This window comes from Hyla sarda, chromosome 2 (assembly GCF_029499605.1).
Source record: "Hyla sarda isolate aHylSar1 chromosome 2, aHylSar1.hap1, whole genome shotgun sequence".
NCBI lineage: Eukaryota > Metazoa > Chordata > Amphibia > Anura > Hylidae > Hyla > Hyla sarda.
In genome coordinates, this window is record NC_079190.1 from 407,685,318 (window position 1) to 407,704,887 (window position 19,570).

Genomic DNA, 19,570 nt, shown 5'->3' on the forward strand with positions numbered 1-19,570 from the left:
GCTGCTGAATCTGCATCGACTGCTGTGCAACAATAGCCGAGAGATCATAGAAACTGGGCAAAGGTTTCTTGGTGGGATCCATGGCCGGATCTAACTTTAACGGCTGATGTAGGTGGATCTACACTGACCTGTTGAGGACGATTGCTTGGGCCATACCAGGAAGTGGAGTCTAAGGTGCCACTGGTTTTCACCAGAGTCCACCGCAAAGCGGGATGGACTTGCTGCAGCAGGCGGCACCCAGGTTGCTACCTCTGATACAATTTGTCGCCACAGGCAGCCGAGGTATAACGTGGCACAGGTAGGATGAGACCTCGACGTAGTCAGGACTAGCAGGAGGTCAGGACAGGCAGCAATGCAGCAAGGTCAGGTCACGAAGCAGGTGGTCAGAAGGCAGGCTGCACAGGAGCAAGGTCAGGTCATGAAGCAGGAGGTCAGAAGGCAGACGGCACAGGAACAAGATCAGTACACGTAGCAGGAGATCAGACACACTGCAAGACTAGACACAAAGTACGCTTTCTCTTGGCAACAAGGGCAAAAAGATCCGTCAGCGAGCTGCAGGAAGTGCTGGAACTATATAGGGACAGATTTAGCAAAGCACAAATTATTGGTGCACTGGCCCTTTAAATTTAACAGTGTCGGTGCGTGCAAGTGCTCTAGGAGGTGGTGACGCATATGCCGACAAGAACAAGCTGGAGGCGGACTGAGTGGGGCTCGCGAGCGTGCCCAACACCGGATCACAGGACATGACCAGAGAAGGCAGGGACAGGTGAGCCACAGTGCTGGGTTCGCATGCGGGTGCGTCCCGTGATGCAAACCACGGTACTGCCAGGGAGAGGTGAAGACAGGAGAGGGCGCTCCTTGCCGGAGAGCCCCACCGGAGCACTAGACATAATAATATATGTATATATATATATATATATTTGTCATATACATATATGTATTTGTTATATATATATATATATATATATATATATATATATATATATATATATATATATATATATATGTACACAGAACAGACCAAAGGTTTGGACACACCTTCTCATTCAAAGAGTTTTCTTTATTTTATGACTATGAAAATTGTACGTATGTATGTATTTCAACTGAAAATATGTCATATTCTAGGTTCTAGCCACCTTTTGCTTTCATTACTGCTTTGCACACTCTTGGCATTCTTTTGATGAGCTTCAAGAGGTAGTTACCTAAAATGGTCTTCCAACAGTCTTCAAGGAGTTCTCAGAGATGCTTAGCACTTGTTGGCCCTTTTTGCCTTCACTTTGCAGTCCAGCTCACCCCAAACCATTTCGATTGGGTTCAGGTCCGGTGACTGTGGAGGCCAGGTCATCTGGCGCAGCACCCCATCACTCTCCTTCTTGGTCAAATAGCCCTTACACAGCCTGGAGGTGTGTTTGGAGTCATTGTCCTGTTGAAAAATAAATGATGGTCCAACTAAACACAAACCGGACGGAATAGCATGCCGCTGCAAGATGCTGTGGTAGCCATGCTGGTTCAGTATACCTTCAATTTTGAATAAATCCCTAACAGTGTCACCAGCAAAGCACCCCCACACCATCACACCTCCTCCACACCAGCACACCTGTGAAGTGAAAACCATTTCAGGTGACTACCTCTTGAAGCTCAACAAGAGAATGCCAAGAGTGTGCAAAGCAGTAATCAAAGCAAATGTGGCTACTTTGAAGAACCTAGAATATGACATATTTTCAGTTGTTTCACACTTTTTTGTTATGTACATAATTCCACATGTGTCAATTCATAGTTTTGATGCCTTCAATGTGAATCTACAATTTTCATAGTCATAAAATAAAGAAAACTCTTTGAATGAGAAGGTGTGTCCAAGCTTTTGGTCTGTACTGTATGTATATATATATATATATATATATATATATATATATATATACAGCTATCCATATATCTATATGAAAAAATGCCCTGCCTAAGGCCAATTTAACAGTTTAACTAAAGTCCTGGAAGGTAGGTAAAGGTAAGGAACACAATATCTCCCCAGTACTATCATCAGGTTAGAGGGTCCCTTGAAGGTGTCCCACTGAGCTCAGGAGTGCGTGGTTGTTGTTTCCGTTTTTACCTCGGAGTGACCCTCGTCCAGACTGGTGGCAGGGCTGGAGGGGGAGGCAATAGTTCCCAGTTGTTAAGCTGAGGTAGAGGGATCCCAAGGATTTCACAAACAGAAGGTAGATCTTGAAAAGTTTTGATTATAGCAGTCTTTCCATTTTTCCTAGATGACAAGCTAAATGGGAATCCCCAGTACAGTACACTATGTCTCTTTCATGAAGCATTTATAGAAGGGGTCTCAGTTGTCTTCTCTTGTGAAGTGTGAGCCATGACAGATCCGGAAGCAGCTGAAGGGTAGCTCCATCAAAATCTATATTGCGGCGGTTTCTTGCTTTGAACATTATCTCTTCTTTGAGGGTGTAGTCCGTAATACAGCATATGACATCTCTAGGTAGAGGTGAGGAGCCCTTCGGTTTTAGCGCTCTATGAGCTCTGTCCATATGAATTTTGTTGTCTGATGGTTCTTTGAGCACCATGTTAAAAATAGCTTCCAGTGTGACCATTAGGTCCTCTTCCTGTGTAGCCTCTGTAAGTCCCCTCACTCTAATGTTGTGTCTTCGGCCTCTGTTATCGAGGCCCACGAGTATCATCGTGGTCATTCTCAATACTGTCCACTCTCTGGTTGACTGTTCTTATGTCTTGTCTCACCTTTGCTATTTCGGTTTTAAAGGTTTGTTTAATATCTGACAAGAAGCCATTGACGTAGTCAATTGTCGGTAATTGGCTCAAATGGGTTTTCTATTGTCCACCGTCGTTGTCGGACTGCATGTCTTCTTGTGATTTAGAGCTACAGGGGGACTAAGAGGTTTGGTCCATTCTTTTACGCATAGATGAAGTTGAAGGAGTAGTTGTTTGCGTTTCCCATGCTGATGTAGTAGGCAATGCACGCTTAGCAGTTGAATGGGATTGAATGGATTCCCTCTGTTCTTTCGGTTCCATGTTGACAGATAATGCTGATGAAGATGTAATGGCAGCAGTGTCGCTATTTTCCAGAACAGAGTCTGTTAGTGGAGAGGAAGAATCGGTGAGAGTTAAGTTTTCCTTCAGGATGTCTTCATTAAATGGTGAAGAGTTATCTGGGTGTCTCATAGTATCCTGTTGTTCAGGTTCAGTCATTTCTGCCAAGAGTTTGGTGTTTTTACTAATTGGGTGGAATCTGTTGTATAATCTCAGGGATCTGCAGCTTACTGGAGAAGAAGGAGTACTAAAAGTTTGTGGAGTGTTGCTCCTCTGCCAGTTGGTATCTGTACAGCTTGAGTCTGAGACGGATCTAGAGCGTAAGAATCTTTGCTGTGGTGACAGATTATTTTTCTTTTTTTGTTTGTCTTCCCATGTGAAGAGCAGAGATAAAAGTATAAGTTAGGTAGTCTCCACCCTAGTTTGCGAAGGGGACAAGACTGTTGGCTTTTTCAAGAAACTTAAGGCCTTATAGCGAGTAAGTTACCTCCCGCAAAAGTCATGTTCAATATCCAGAGATGCAATTCTTGTTGGTTGCTACGACTATTCACAGTAGAAACCTATCCAAGTTCCTCAGTCTATTAGCATATGCAGTAAAAAGTATGAGGCACTTTGCACTTTCACCACTAGATGGCATCAGACCTCTATTTATGAGTGAGTTTAGAGGTATTTTACGGAGGAGAAAATTTCAACTATTTGAGCTTATTATCAATAATGTGAAAAAGAACCTAGTTCCTTCTAGGTGTATTATCTAAATCCAGCAGGATGTAGTGGAAACAGTCTTAAAGAGTATGGAATGACTCTATTTAGCCCCAGCTGCTGCAGAGTGAGACTGTGTTAATATCAGAGGACCCACTTAGGGCTTTTTATAATGTCCCAGTAGCTATTATGACTTCCCACTTCTGTAGGTAGGGTAATAGGCAGAGTATTAGATATTGTGCTGCTTGTCTTCTGTCCACTGTTAACTTCTGGCAGGAGCCGTTATCCGGGGCTCTTGCAGGCGCCGGGGATTAGCAAAATGGCTCACTATAACAGTTGAGGCCCGGCTCACTATGATGCCGGGCCTCCGCTATTACTGCGGCCTAGAGAATGCAAGGGCTTCCACCTACTTGTTTCCCCTCTCGGCTTGTGAGCTGCTCCGTACTGCAGCCGACGAGGTGCGGGGTCCCAAGTGTCACGAGGCAATGGTGGAGGCTCGCAGCTGCAGCAGTCAGGGCGCTCCTTTCCCCGTCTCACTAGGTAGGCTCGCCGGTGCTGTTTGAAAACAAATTTTCCATGACCGGAGGGGTCCAGGGTTGTGTAAGAGCAGGATGAACCTCTTTTTAGAGGGTTAGGTAGGGTATTTACCACTGTTTTTACAGCCTTGGAGCAGAGCTCTGGAGTCCTTCGTCTCACTCCATTGACTTCTGGCCACGCCCCTGTCCTCATTCATTTTTAATATTGAGCGCTGAATTTTCTGGTCCCTGCCCGGTCCCGAAAATTTAAAGACAAAAAAAAAAGGTTAATGTTAATTTTTAAAAAGGGATCAATTTATGTGGGCGGGCAGGGACCTAAAACTGTAGCCAACAATAATAAAAATGTAGAAAGGGGCCATTTGAATGTAAAAAGAAATATTTTTTATAAATAATTTTTTTATTTTTTTTTATTAGTAATGTATTTTAATATTGTGTTTAATAAAGTGTGTGTATGTGTGTTTCATTTTTTTTATCTGTTTTTTCATTTTTTTAGGTAGCACTACTACTCCCAGAATGGAACAGACTGTTCCATGATGGGAGCTGTAATACCTGTACTAACAGACAGATCACCCCGGGTGTCAATCCTGACACCCAATGCGATTGTCCTTTCTATTGCAGAGATGGAGCGGCTTTCTCCTGCACTCGCATATTTTCATATATTCATATTTATTTATGAATAGTAGGTATATATACGGCATATACTCATACTACAGTGGGACCAGAGAAGAGCATTATACATTATACAGGACGATCACAGCCGGGGTTGGAAGTGACACCCACTGTGATCTTTACTTACCTGCAGGTACTACTGCTCCCAACATGGAGAACACTCTGCTCCATGCTAGATCGCAACAGGGGTCAGAAGTGACACCCGCTGCGATCTGTCTATTGATGCAGGTACTATAGCTCCCAGCATGGAGCAGAGTGTGCTCCATGTTGGGAGCAGTAGTACTTGCAGTTGAGGACAGATCACAGCGGGTGTCACTCCTGACACCCGATGGGATTATTCTATCTGTTGCAGAGATGCGAGAAAGCCACCCAGATCTATACATTATAAAGGACGATCGGGGAGTAACACCCAGGGCAATCTGTCTATTAGCAGAGGTACTACTACTCCCATCATGGAATAGTCTGTTTCATGCTGGGAGTAGTAGTACTACCTAAAAATGGGAAAAAAATTGAAAAAAGTGAAGCACACACACTTTATTAAACACATTATTAAAATACATTACTAATAGAAATTTGCTGCAAATTTTATCGGATCAAATCAAATTTTTTGAAAACTCAGCGAATCAGCCGAATCTAATTTTTAAGCACACACAAATACACATTTACGTTTTTTAGGTACTACTACTACACTTATGTTTTTTTAGGTAGTACTACTACTGCTCCTAACATGGAGCACACTCTACTCCATGCTGGGAGCTGTAGTAACTGCATTAATAGACAGATCGCAGCAGGTATCACTTCTGACACCTGTTCGAATTGTCTATTAATGCAGGTACTACAGCTCCCAGAATGGAGTAGAGTGTGCTCCATGTTAGGAGCAGTAGTAGTATTACCTAAAAAAACATAAGTGTAGTAGTGGTACCTAAAAAACGTAAATGTGTATTTGTGTGTGCTTAAAAATTAGATTCGGCTGATTCGCTGTCACTCATGACAACTGCTGTGATCGTCCTGTATAATGTATAGAAGCAGGCGGCCGGCCGCTCTTCTCTGGTCCCACTATAGTATGAGTATATGCTGTATATATACCTATTATTCATATTTCCCGCAGAGAGCTGTGATTGGCTGGAACCATCTGGCCAATCACAGCTCTCTGCGGGAAATATGAATAAGTGATGTGAATTCTATTCACATCACTGGCCAGCTGGAAAATAGTGCAGAGAGAAAGCCGCTCCATCTCTGCAATAGATAGGATGATTACATAGGGTGTCAGGAGTGACACCCGGGCGATCTGTCTATTAGTACAGGTACTATAGCTTCCATCATGGAACAGTCTGTTCCATGCTGGGAGTAGTAGTACTACCTAAAAAATAAAATAGAGAAAAACAAGTGAAACACACATATTATTAAATACAATATTAAAATACATTACTAATAAAATAAAAAAAATTAATTATAAAAAAATATATTATTTTTGCATTTAAATGGCCCCTTTCTAAATTTTTTGTTACTGTCGGCTACATTTTTAGGTCCCTGCCCACCCACAATTGATCCTTTGTGAGTGCATTTCATAATTTTTTTTTTCTGCTGCATTTATTTAAGTTTTTTGGGGCATTTAAATGTGCTGCCATGATTAATTGTGAGGGTCAGAGACGAGCCGAGGACAGGGACATCAGTAATATGTATAATACAGTTGACATAAAAAGGCTGAGTTTCCCTACTTTACCAAAAATCCATAACTTTACAGAGGTTTACTATCAGAAATCAAAGATACTTCAAATTGTAATTTGCGGAAGCAGATGGCCGGGAAAATAATGTATGTATGTATTTAATGTAATTGTGAAGGACGATGTCATTGTAACTACAAAACTCTTTCATATGCAGGAAGACATGGATGGGAGCTATCATTTCAGTTGGATGAAAAGGACTTTTTTGTTGCTGTAAGCTGTAGAAGGGAATATATATATATATATATATATATATATATATGATAAATACAAACATATATATATATCTACTAATGTGAAAGTTTACATCTACATTTACATGAGCGAAAAAACAAATAATATGTATACAGATATATGAGAGAGATGTATAGATATATCTGTTCTTCATTCATCTGTCTGCTGTGTGAGAAAAAAATATATATATATGACAAATACAAATATATATATATATATATATATATATATATATATAGTAAACGTTTACATCTACAAACATCTGCAGTATATATTTTAACATATTATCCATATGGTACATATACTCGATATGCTGGGTCCTGCATAAGTATTGAGATATGCTGCGGGACCCATTGACAGACCCAACGGACAGATATATATATATATATATATATATATATATATATATATATACAGTCATTTCCATAAATATTGGGACATCAACACAATTCTAACATTTTTGGCTCTATACACCACTACAATGGATTTGAAATTAAGTTTTAATTTGAGGGTATTTACATCCAAATCAGGTGAACATTGTAGGAATTACAACAGTTTGCATATGTGCCTCCCACTTGCTAAGGGACCAAAAGTAATGGGACAGAATAATAATCATAAATCAAACTTTCGCTTTTTAATATTTGCTTGCAAATCCTTTGCAGTCAGTTACAGCCTGAAGTCTGGAACGCAGTCATTGCTGGGTTTCATCCCTGGGGATGTTCTGCCGGGCCTCTACTTCAACTGTCTTCAGTCCCTGCTTGTTCTTGGGGCATTTTCCCTTCAGTTTTGTCTTCAGCAAGTGAAATGCATGCTTAATCGGATTCAGGTCAGGTGATTGAGTTGGCTATTAAATAACTCTTTGGTTTCTTATTTTTGACTCTATATATAGTAAATTTGAGTAGCCATATTAGTTCAGCGATGCAGATGCAAATCAAAAAATGTGGCAGTATCTTGTAATTCCTTTTTTTGATTGGACTAACATAATTTTGTAGAGAAAAGCTTTCGGGATTCCAATTTTACCCTATCACCAGGACGCAACAGCAAAATGGACAGCTACATTGCAAGTTTAAAGGGGTACTCCTGTGGAACATTTTTTTTTTTTTTTTTTTTAAATCAACTGGTGCAAGAAAGTTAAACAGATTTGTAAATTACTTCTATTAAAAAATCTTAATCCTTCCAGTACTTAGCTGCTGAATACTACAGAGGAAATGGTTTTCTTTTTGGAACACAGAGCTCTCTGCTGACATCATGATCACAGTGCTCTCAGCTGACATCTTTGTCCATTTTAAGAACTGTCCAGAGTAGGAGAAAATCCCCATAGCAAGCATATGCTGCTCTAGACAGTTTCTAAAATGGACAGAGATGTCAGCAGAGGGCACTGTGGTCATGATGTCAGCAGAGAGCTCTGTGTTCCAAAAAGAAAACAATTTCCTCTGTAGCATACAGCAGCTAATAAGTACTGGAAAGATTATGATTTTTTATTTACAAATCTGTTTAACTTTCTAGCACCAGTTGATTTAATAAAAAAAAAAAAAGGTTTCCACGGGAGTACCCCTTTAAGACTAAGAATAGCATCCTTGGTCACAAAACACCATTATAAAACCAATTGCAATCTCTAAAAACTAGAAACAGACACCATCAAAAACTTAAGGAATAATCAAACCATAACAATCAAACAAGCAGACAAGGGAGGAGCAGTGGTGATGATAATGAACACTGAGGATTACATCAAAGAGGGAAACAGACAATTGTCAGACACTACATACTACAAGAAACCGACAGAAGACCTCACCAAAGAATACACTATGGAATTGAAGAAATTGATTGAATCCTTCCAAAGGAGTCACAGAAAGGATTAGAGATACTCATACCCACAAATCCCATAACAGAGACATTCTACATGCTTCCAAAAATCCACAAAACTGGGAACTCAGGCAGACCAATAATAACAGGTATGGACACATTAACAGAACAGATCACTGGATTAGTAGAACACCTATTAAAGCCATTTGTCAAAAAAAAACTAAAAAACACCAGCAGCTTTATACAGGACACCACTGACTTTCTTAACAAACTCAATCAGATTACAAACTTGCCTGCCAACTCCATATTAGTAACAATGGATGTAGAATCCCTGTACAGCAACATCCCTCACAGAGATGGAATTGATGCATGCTCGCTGTTCCTCTCATCCCAAACCCACAACCAGAAATAGAGCTCTGGAGTCATCACTAAACTCATAGAATTCATCACAACTACTTCAACTTCAACAGTGACATATATCTACAAATGAATGGCACTGCAATGGGGACCAGGATGGCACCACAATATGCCAACCTATTCATTGCTGACCTTGAACAACGATTTCTAGACACACAACTTCACAAACCCTACAGATACTACCATTACATTGATGCTATTTTCATAATTTGGAAGAAGGAAAAGAAAAACTGCCTTTAAAAAAAATGCAGCAGCACTCTGGTCCAGATGAAATGATGTTTGGCTTTATTCATCAAGTAAAAAAAATGCAACGTTTCGACCGTCTAACACGATCTTTTTCACGGTCTCATTATTCAATTAACCTTAATCTGCTCCAATTAGAGCAGCTACTGTATATTTCAAAACTTTCTTTCTTCCATTCATACGGTCCCAGTGACTCCTTGCTGGTCCCCGCTGCAAGCACTGTGATTGCAAGGGGGGACAACTGGAATTCAAGAATTACAACTCCCATCATCCCCTACATAAAAAAATAAAAGATTTTTTACATTTATAAGAAGGTAATCCCACATCCATGGTTAAATATTCCTTTCTACAGCTTACAGCAATGAAAAAGTACTTTCCATCCTACTGAAATTATGGCTCCCATCCCTGTCTTCCTGCATATGCAGAGACATTGGAATTACAAGAAGAGTTTTGCAGTAATTTGTCATTTAAAACCAGCTCATATTGTATAATTACAATGACATCGTCCTTCACAATTACATTAAATACATACATACATTATTGTCCCGGCCATCTGCCTCCTTATGGGAAGAAAATTGCAATTTTAATACTGATATGCCAATTTCCAGAATGATGACCCAGAGTATAGCCGAAAGTAAAAATTGTGCCCGCCCCAAACCCTATGCTCTGAATCATCATTCTGGGAATTTGATGTGTGAGGCCGTCCCTAAACTGTTACCTCAAATGCGCACCCCACTCAAGTGGGGAGAGAGGGCTGCGCATTTGAGGCAACTGCAAACCCCCAATACTGTTAACTCTGTGTCCCATGACCCGTTTTTTGTGGGAAAAGAGGTTTTGAGATTTTTTTTAGGGGGGGGGGTGTTTTGGTTTTAAAATTTGGAAGACAATGTACTCTGGACTGGTACATTGGAGTCGAATTCTGGGGAATTAAAATTAGGGAAAAGGATTAAAAATGTAGTGCTCCATTGAAGTGGGATACTCCCTGAAGCAGTTTTTAATGCAGAGGCCTGGATGATCGGGGCAAGTGTCACACTGAGTGGTGGTATCCTTCCAAATCCTCCTCCTGTGACACACACTGCATTTTTTCTGGTATCGTCCCTTCTTTCCAGTGTGGGGGAACTCACCTGGAAAGTGTTGGCCGAGGACGATCCGTGGGCCCACAGTTCCAGAGGTGCTCTGACCCGCTCCTTGGTGGCCACCAGAGATGAGGGCCTTTAGAACTACCTTGAAACTGCAAGAATGTCCCTGTGTTGCTAGCATACTGGGACAGTACAAAAGAGTTATACATGGCAACCTGTACCATGTAGACCACAAATTTTTCGTACCATGTCCGTGTTTTCCGCATGGCATCATACGGCTTGAGGACTTGATCAGAAATATACTGATTGTAGTCCAGAATACAATCGGGCTTGAGGACCGGTCCCACGGTACCTCGTACAGGGACAGGGTTGCTCTCGTTCCCATGAATTGTGGTGAGCATAAGGACATCCCTCTTGTCCTTATACCTGACCAGCAACAGGTTTTCATGGGAAAAGGCACCAGACTCTCCCCGGGGGATAGGAGCATGTAGGGGATGGGGCAGAAGGCCTCTTTGATTGTTCTGCATTGTCCCACAAGCGACCGTGGATCTGGCAGCAAGGGATTTGAAGAGAGGGATACTAGTATAAAAGTTATCCACATAAAGGTGGCAACCTTTATCTAGCAATGGGTGCAAAAGGCCCCAAACGATTTTCCCGCTAACACCCAGAGTGGAGAGACATTCTGGGGTTTAATACCGGAATCTCGTCCCTCATACACCATACACTTGCAAGTGTACCCTGAGGTACTCTCGCAAAGTTTATACATCTTCATGACATACCACGCTCGCTTGGTTGGGATTAGAGATGAGCGAACTTACAGTAAATTCGGTTCGTCACGAACTTCTCGGCTCGGCAGTTGATGACTTATCCTGCGTAAATTAGTTCAGCTTTCAGGTGCTCCGGTGGGCTGGAAAAGGTGGATACATTCCTAGGAAAGAGTCTCCTTGGACTGTATCCACCTTTTCCAGCCCACCGGAGCACCTGAAAGCTGAACTAATTTATGCAGGAAAAGACATCAACTGCCGAGCCGAGAAGTTCATGACGAATCAAATTTACTGTAAGTTCGCTCATCTCTAGTTGGGATGTATTGCCAGAAGCTGAGTCTCCCCTTAAAGTTGATGAGAGACTCATCAATAGCAACCTCCTGCCCAGGGACACAGGCCTCCCAAAATTTGTCCCCGAAGTGATTGAAGACTGGCCTGATTTTATACAGGCGGTCATATGCGGGATCAGTTCGGGGGGGACATGCCGCATTATCAGCATAATGCAAACATTTCTGAATGGCCTCGAACCAGGGACGTGCCATGGCCATACTTCCTCCTTCCTCTGTGGCGCTTTCAGAGTCGGAGGCAAGTAAGGCAAATGCCTCCTCCACAGAAAACGCCCTACGGGCCATTTCCCTACACTAATGGGTGGTAAAGTGTATATATGTGGGGGGGGGGGACTTAATTGGTGTGTGTGCTGCGAGTGGTGTGGTGCGATACTTCCTACCCTAACCCGCCGTAACCTAACTAACCTGCCCTAAGAACAAAAAAAATAAAAATATAAAATAAAACCTAAAACGAGAAAAATTGAAGTAAACTTTAAAAAAAAAAAAGAAACTTCTAGCGCAAAAAAACCTGCGCCAAAATAAAGCGTTTACCTAATCAGTGGTGTGCACTGAACAGTGGCTGGTGGCACGTACACAGACCCCCACACAAAACACCTGAAAAATAAAATTAAAAAAAGGTTAAAACCCGAAAAAAGCACCCGCCTGAACCAAAAAAGACCTCACACACAGGTACGGTCCGTCAACACAGCACAGGCCTGCTACTGGTGGCACGGACTGCCTATAGGTGCAAAAAAAGACGCTTTAACCTCTTCAGGAGCAGGGCGTATGGATATGCCCTGCATCCTGAGTCCTTAAGGACACAGGGCGTATCCATACGCCCCTGGGAAATCCGGTCCCCACCGCTAGCCGGTTGGGGACTGGAGCCGGATGCCTGCTGAAATCGTTCAGCAGGCATCGCGGCATATCACCCAGGGGGGTTAAAACCCGAAAAAAGCACCCGTCTGAACCAAAAAAAAAACTCACACACAGTTACGGTCCGTCAACACAGCACAGGCCTGCTACTGGTGGCACGGTCCGTGCAAAAAATAAAATAAAAAAGACGCTTTAACCTCTTCAGGACGCAGGGCGCATGGATATGCCCGGCATCCTGAGTCCTTAAGGACGCAGGGCGTATCCATACCGCTAGCCGGTTGGGGACCGGAGCCGGATGCCTGCTGAAATCGTTCATTAGGCATCGCGGCATATCGCCCAGGGGGGTCATGATGACCCCCCATGTTGGCGATGGCCACAGATTGCTGGACAATTCATCCCAGCGATCTGCGGCAGATTCCGGGTCAATTGGGTCTCCAGTGACCCAGTGACCTGAAATTACAGGCTGTACTGGGCCGTCTCTGACGGCCCCAAACACCCATAGCCAGCAGGGGTGAGGTGGCACTGGTGCCACCTCACGACCGCCCTGATTCGCCGGCCGACCAATCAGGGCACCTGCAGCGGGTGTCACTCCTGTAACCCGCTCCGCCCCTCTTCCGGAGGACGTGAGCGGGTGCGGGAAGTGGACCCTGGCAGTTGGGGACCCCGATCCCCGGCGTCCCTGTTGGGATCGGGGCCCCAGGAGCGGCGGCGGCGAGGGACTGACCTGAAGTGGCGGCTTGCAGCAGCAGGAGGTGAGTGAGAGCCTCCTGCTGTTGCTTCTCAACAGCTCCCAGCATGCAAAAAGGGCATGCTGGGAGCTGTAGTTATGCAACAGCAGGAAGCAAACCATCTCAACTCCCAGCATTTCCTTATAGGCATGCTAGGACTTATAGTTTTGCAACAGTTGGAGGCACATTTTTTCTATGGAAAAGTGTACCTTCAGCTGTTGTATAACTACAACTCCCAGCTTGCACAAACAGCCAAAGTGCATGCTGGGAGTTGTAGTGGTGCATCTGCTGGTTGCATAACTAGAACTCCCAGCATGCCCGTTGGCTGTCGGTGACTGCTGAGAGTTGTAGTTTTGCAAAAGCTGAAGGCACACTGGTTGTGAAACTCAGAGTTTTTTTTTTACCTAACTCAGTGTTTCACGACCGGTGTGCCTCCAGCTGTTGCAAACTACAACTCCCAGCATGCACTGTACTTGCTGGGAGTTTTAGCTTTTCAACAGCTGGAGGCACACTGGTTGTGAAACACTGAGTTAAGTAGCAAACCAGTGTGCCTACAGCTGTTGCATAACTACAATCCCCAGCATCCCCAGCCAAAGTAGTATGCCTCTGTCGCTGTCCGTACATGCTGGGGGTTGTAGCTTTTGCAACAGCTGAAGGCACACTGGTTGCAAAACACTGAGTTTGTAACCAAACGTGGTGTTTCACAACCAGTGTGCCTCCAGCTGTTGCAAAACTACAACTCCCAGCATGCACTGATAGACCGTACATGCTTGGAGCTGTAGTTTTGCAACAGCTGGAGGCACACTGGTTGTGAAACACTGAGTTAGGTCACAAACTCAGTGATACACAACCAGTTTGCCTACAGCTGTTGCAAAACTAAAACTCTCAGCATGTACAGTCTGTCAGCGCATGCTGGGAGTTGTAGTTTTGCAACAGCTACAGCTGGATGTTTCTCCCCCCCCCCCCCCCCCCCAGAGTACACTCACATGGGCGGAGGTTTACAGTAAGTATCCGGCTGCAAGTTTGAGCTGCGACCAATTTTCTGCCGCAGCTCAAACTGCCAGCGAGAAACTACTGTGAACCCCCGCCCGTGTGACTGTACCCTAAATACACTACACTACATTAACACAAAATAAAAGAAAAAGTAAAAAACACTACATATACACAGACCCCTAGACAGCCCCCCTCCCCAATAAAAAGGAAAAATGTCTGGTACGCCACTGTTTCCAAAACGGAGCCTCCAGCTGTTGCAAAACAATTACTCCCAGTATTACCAGATAGCCACTGACTGTCCAGGCATGCTGGGAGTTTTACAACAGCTGGAGGCACCCTGTTTGGGAATCACTAGCGTAGAATACCCCTATGTCCACCCCTATGCAAGTCCCTAATTTAGGCCTCAAATGTGCATGGCGCTCTAACTTTGGAGCCCTGTTGTATTTCAAGGCAACAGTTTAGGGTCACATATGGGGTATCGCCGTGTTACAAATTTTGGTGGGTATTTTCTGCTTTTACCCTTTTTAAAAATGTAAAGTTTTTGGGAAAACAAGCATTTTAGGTAAAAAAAATAGTTTTTTTTACATATGCAAAAGTCGTGAAACACTTGTGGGGTATAAAGGTTCACTTAACCCCTTGTTACATTCCCCGAGGGATCTAGTTTCCAAAATAGTATGCCATGTCTTGTTTTTTTTTTTTTTGCTGTTCTGTCACCATAGGGGCTTCCTAAATGCGGCATGCCCCCAGAGCAAAATTTGCTTTCAAAAAGCCAAATGTGACTCCTTCTCTTCTGAGACCTGTAGTGCGCCAGCAGAGCACTTTTCACCCCCATATGGGGTGTTTTCTGAATTGGGAAAAATTGGGATTCAAATTTTTGGGGGTATTTTCTGCTATTACCCTTTTTAAAAATGTAAAATTTTTGGGAAACCAAGGATTTTAGGTAAAAAAAATTTTTTTTTTTTTTTACATATGCAAAAGTCGTGAATCACCTGTGGGGTATTAAGGATCACTTTACCCCTTGTTATGTTCCCTGAGGGGTCTAGTTTCCAAAATGGTATGCCATGTGTTTTTTTTTTTTGCTATTCTTGCACCATAGGGGCTTCCTAAAGGTGACATGCCCCCCAAAAACCATTTGTCGCACCTTCCCTTCTGAGCCCTCTACTGCGCCCGTCGAACACTTTACAAGAACATATGGGATATGTCCTTACTTGAGAAAAATTGGGTTACAAATACAAGTAGAAATTTTCTCCTTTTTACCCCTTGCAAAAATTCAAAAATTGGGTCTACAAGAACATGCGAGTGTAAAAAATTAAGATTGTGAATTCTCTCCTTCACTTTGCTGCTATTCCTGTGAAACACTTAAAGGGTTAAAACGCTGACTGAATGTCATTTTGAATACTTTTGGGGTTGCAGTTTTCATAATGGGGTCATTTGTGGGGTATTTCTAATATGAAGACTCTTCAAATCCACTTCAAAACTGAATGTTGTGAAAAATTTGAAAATTGCTGCTGAACTTTGAAGCCCTCTGATGTCTTCCAAAAGTAAATAAAACTCATAAATTTAATGATGCAAACATAAAGTAGACATATTGTATATGTGAACTAATTTTTTTTTATTTTGAGTATCCATTTTCCTTACAAGCAGAGAGCTTCAAAGTTAGAAAAATGCTAAATTTTCAATTTTTTCATAAAATTTTGGGATTTTTCACCAAGAAAGGATGCAAGTTACCACAAAAATTTACCACCATGTTAAAGTAGAATATGTCACGAAAAAACAATCTCGGAATCAGAATGATAACTAAAAGCATCCCAGAGTTATTCATGTTTAAAGTGACAGTGGTCAGAATTGCAAAAAATGGCAGAGTCCTTAAGGTGAAAAAAGGGCTAAGTCCTTAAGGGGTTAATCCCCGAAAAAGCGCCTTCACCACAAAAAAACGCTGATCAGTACTACGGGACTGATCAGCGGCGGGTGGGCTTTAGTTAACGGGGCTTTAGTTAACGACCGCTCTTTTATAGCTAAGAGGGCCCGCCACAAGTTTAACAAAAAAAAAAAGGTCTGTGCACCCAAAAGAAAGCTGGGGGCATACCGTAGCGACCCTTTAGGGCCGGTGTCATGCAGCTAAAGGTGCTATGGACCCGCGGACACCTACAGACGGTAAGCTCTTTATTTTTAACTCCTAACTGGTCTTACCTAATCTAATGCTTTCCCTGACTGCTTTCTGTGCCAAGGGGCCACAGAAAAAGGGCAAGGGAGCACTTTTTAAAAACTTTTTTACAACTGAGGGGGGAGATGGCAGTACGGGGCTCTGTCCTGCACACCAGATCTCTAGGAAAAGGGGGGCAGCGTGCTCCTGATCCAACCTCCTCCCTATACTGCAGTGATTGGTGCGGTCACTACGGCCACCCAATCACTGCTCTACTGGAGGTGTGGCAACAGTGCCGTCCCCCAGTACTGTACAGATGATGATTGGTGGTGTATATAACACCCCCGATCATCATCATTATCCGGGTCATCGGGTCACACGTGACCCAGATGACCCAGAACTGCCACAGACCGCCCGTTAGTATTTACCTCAGGATCCCTCTCGGCAGGCATCCGGCTCGATCCCCGCCTGGCGAGCGTCAGGAAACGGTGATCGCCGACATATGGGCGTCTCCAGACACCCCTCGGTGATGTTCCGGGATGCCTGCTGAATGATTTCATCTTGGTCCGGCCCCCAACCGGCTAGCGACGAGACCCGGAATTCCCTCAGTCCTTAAAGGGGTTATCCAGGAAAAAACTTTTTTTTATATATCAACTGGGTCCAGAAAGTAAAACAGATTTGTAAATTACTTCTATTAAAAAATCTTAATTGTTTCAGTATTTATGAGCTGTGGAAGTTGAGTTGTTCTTTTTTGTCTAAGTGCTCTCTGATGACACGTGTCTCGTGAACCGCCCAGTTTAGAAGCAAATCCCCATAGCAAACCTCTTCTACTCTGTGCAGTTCCTGAGACAAGCAGAGATGTCAGCAGAGAGCACTGTTGCCAGACAGAAAACAACAGAAAAAACCCAGTGCCAGGCAGTACTAGATTGGGGACATCCTCTACCAGACCCTTCTCTACAGTATGGTCATGACAAGGATAGTGTTGCTCGCGAATATTCGCAATGCGAATTTTATTTGCGAATATTGCATATTCGCGAATTTGCGAATATTCGCGAATATAGCACTATATATTCGTAATTACGAATATTCGTTATTTTTTTTTTCTTTTATTTTTTTTCACAGTACACATCACAGTGATCATCCCTCTCTGCTTCCAGCCTGTGTAGTGTAAAGAAGGCTCTAATACTACTGTGTGAGACTGTCGTACGAATTTTCGCATATGTGAAAATTTGCATATGCTAATTTTCGCATATGCGAATTTTCGCTTATGCAAATTTTAGCACATGCAAATTTTTGTTTATGCTAATTTTGCATATACAAATTTTTGCATATGCGAAAATTTCACGTGAATATTACAAATATGCGAATATATGATGAATATTCGTCCATATATTCACAAAATATTGCGAATTCGAATATAGCCTGTGCCGCTCAACACTAGACAAGGAGGCAGTTCGAGGCCATAAGGAAATGCTTGCATTACCCTGATAATGCAGCAGGTCCCCCCCCCCTGAAGTGTTCACATCCCAACCAGAGAGGCCTCCCTCTAAGTTTTGTTCAGACACCTATACCCAAGGGTGACTCCCGTGCCCTTACCCATGAAAACCTGTTGTTGGTCAGGTATAAGAATAAGAGGGATGTCTTTATACTTACCACAATTCATGATAACGGCAGCTCACCTGTCCCTGTGCGAGGTATCACAAACAACGGTCCTCAAGCCTGATTGTATTCTGGACTACAATCAGTACATGGGGGGAGTTAATCTCTCTTATCAAGTTATCAAACCATACATGGCCATGTGGAAAACACAAGTATGGTTCAAAAAAGTTGCGGTCTTCTCGGTACATTTTGCCATGTACAACTCTTTTGTACTGTCCCGGTACACTGGCAACACAGGGACATTCCTCCAATTCCAAGAAGAAGTCCTAAGGTCCCTAATCTTTGGCGACCGGGAAAGAGTAGGCCGGAGTTCCCAAGGAACTGGAAATATTGTTTCCAGGTGAGATCCTCCACACTGGACGATCCCAGAAAAAATGCAGAGTGTGTCACAAGAGGGGGATACGGAAGGACACCCCCACTCGATGTGAGACTTGCCCCAATCATCCGGGCCTCTGCATTAAAAACTGATTCAGGGAGTATCACACTTCCATGGAGTAATACATTTTCCCTTTTCACTTAAATTTTTCATAATTTGACCCCAATGTACCAAGTCCTGAGTACATTCCAAATTTGAACCCCATAAGCCACTAAATTGCCCCCCCCCCCCAAAAAAAAAAAAAAACATAATTGGCATGTCAGTAGTAAAATTGTGATTTTCATTCCCGCCCCCCCCCCCCCCCATAGTGCACTTCATCCATTTCTGGAAAATAAATTTAGGGAACACCCGTTCGTTCCAAATGTCCAGTTCCCCCCTATACACCTTCCCCAGGGGGTGTACTGTGTGGAATGGGGGTCGCATGTGGGTGCTCCTTTCTTTTATTTTCCGCTGAATATATGTAACCGTCAGCTACTGATATCCCTTAGGCCTCAAATGCAAACATAGCTCTATGACTCTTGATCCCTGTAGTGCGCCTGCACAGTATGTTACGTCCACATATGGGGTATTTTTATACTCAAAAGCAATGGGGTTAAAAATTTGGGGGCATTTTCTCCTATTACCCCTTGTTAAAATGAAAAATTTGGGGTACCACCGGCATTTTTGTGAAAAAAAACCCTATTTTGTCATTTTACGGCCAATGATCCAAACACCTGTGAGGCGTAAATACTCACTGTACCCGTTGTTACGTTCCTTGAGGGGTGTAGTTTCCAAAATAATGGCACTTGACGGGGGGGGGGGTCCCGCTGTTCTGGCTCCATGGTAGCTCTGAAAATGTTCAAGGCCCCTGACAAAATTCTCCAAAGGCTGAATGGCGCTTCTGCTCTTCTGAGACCTGGTGTGATCCCGCAGAGCAGTTTACGTCAAATATGATGTATGTCCTTACTCTGAAGAAATGTATTTACATTACCACTTGTGAAAATGAAAAATTTAGGGTATCCCCAGCATTTTAGTGTAAAAAATAAAATTTTTCCTTTGCTCACTGTACTTCTTCTGTTCCTTGAGGGGTGTAGTTTCCAATTTTTTTTTTTGCTGTTCTGGCACCATAGGGGCTTCCTAAATGTGACATGCCCCCCCAAAACCATTTCAGCAAAATTTGCTTTCAAAAAGCCAAATGTGACTCGTTCTCTTCTGAGCATTGTAGTTCGCCCGCAGTGCGCTTGACGTCCACACATGGGGTATTTCCATACTCAGAA

The 19,570-nt window shown here is 43.1% G+C and overlaps 1 protein-coding gene across 1 annotated transcript in view; it reads left to right on the forward strand.

Annotated features, from left to right (window-relative positions):
• LOC130356830 (acetylserotonin O-methyltransferase-like) overlaps positions 1 to 19,570 on the forward strand; it is a 105,825-nt gene that overhangs the window by 42,658 nt on the left and 43,597 nt on the right. The gene's annotated exons all lie outside the window — the stretch shown is intronic.